Source organism: Solanum stenotomum, chromosome 3, assembly GCF_019186545.1.
Source record: "Solanum stenotomum isolate F172 chromosome 3, ASM1918654v1, whole genome shotgun sequence".
Classification (NCBI taxonomy): domain Eukaryota; kingdom Viridiplantae; phylum Streptophyta; class Magnoliopsida; order Solanales; family Solanaceae; genus Solanum; species Solanum stenotomum.
In genome coordinates, this window is record NC_064284.1 from 14871581 (window position 1) to 14873028 (window position 1448).

A 1448-nucleotide genomic window follows, 5' to 3' on the forward strand; every position below is an offset into this window, starting at 1 on the left:
TTAACAGGATATATAACTTCAAACTCATAGTAGTTTAGTATATATTATTTAGAGTTGATAAAATTAGCTTATGAAATTATATTTAGAGATAGCAAAATTAGCCAATGACATCATAATCCATTCAACCTGCTAAAGTTAGATGGATTATTGAGTTGCTCGTTCATTAGCCTAGTTCATTGCGGCCATCAATATTTGGGATGATATCTAATTCAAGTTGATTCATGAAAATTTTTATGATCTACATTTTAGCTCATTTTTGTACAAGTAATTTTGGACATATCAAGAATTTTTCAATTTAATAAGGCCAAACACATATATAGCCTCTTTAACTTATCTTTAAATTTCATTTGACACTCCAACTTAACTTTGTATCACTTTAACCCTCCAACTCTATTTGTAATATATCATGTAAACACAAAATGCTGTCCGAATAGATTAATAAAATTATTCACCTTCTAAATGTATGAGGAGTTTTTTTTAACATTAATATTCAACATTTTTTTTATAGTTAACAACCTTCTCCCTTATTTATTTTCTCTATCTTCTCTTCAATTCCATTTTTTCCTTCATCTATTTTACTTATCCATTTATTTTCTTCATCTACCTAGCCATTTAACAACTTAGTCATTTTAAACCGCCCCAATTCAATTAAATTTGCTCATTTTTCGTACCCAATTTAATTTAATTTGCTCATTTTTCATACCTAAATTCAATTCAATTCGCTCATTTACCATCGACTTTGGTTGATGGATAGAAATATTAGTAATGTATTTTAATTGGCATGCAAAAGTTGTCCAGTGTACACGTAAATGGCTGTCCCATTATCTTTTATTTCCCTGCTAGCTTTAAGAGCAAAACAGTAAAGCATCAATATTTTATCCTCTTAAATATCTGTAGCTCACACTTCCTTTTTTGATCATTAATCATCATCTATCTCAAAAAATAGTTCCACGCATTAAAACATTAATATCTGTTCATATTTCAACTTTTCATTCTGTTTTTATGCTTAATTTTTCTGTCCATAGGATAAGATCTACTAGGGAACAAATGTCTTTTAAATTTACAATAGATCGATATTGTGATAGTAACAATATAAATTAATAGAGTGTACAATATTATTCTTATTAAATGAAAAATTAAGTTGAACAGAAATATTTTCGTTATTTGGGATGTTTTTTCAGTTTCGGGTTAGGATTTTTTCTCTTTCTAAAAAAAAAAAAAATTCTTGGTTTGATTTCGGATTTTGAAACATAAAAATCGAAAACATATACTTTCTCTTTGTTCATTTGGTTTTCCTTATATTAGATTGAGATATATCTTCTATATTACCTTAAAAGTATGAACTCCTAACTTGAATGTTAAATTACTATAATATCCCTAACTTAGATTGTGATTTTTTCGATGAGTTGTGACTTTTTCGATAAGTTGTGACTTTTTTCGAAGGGTTG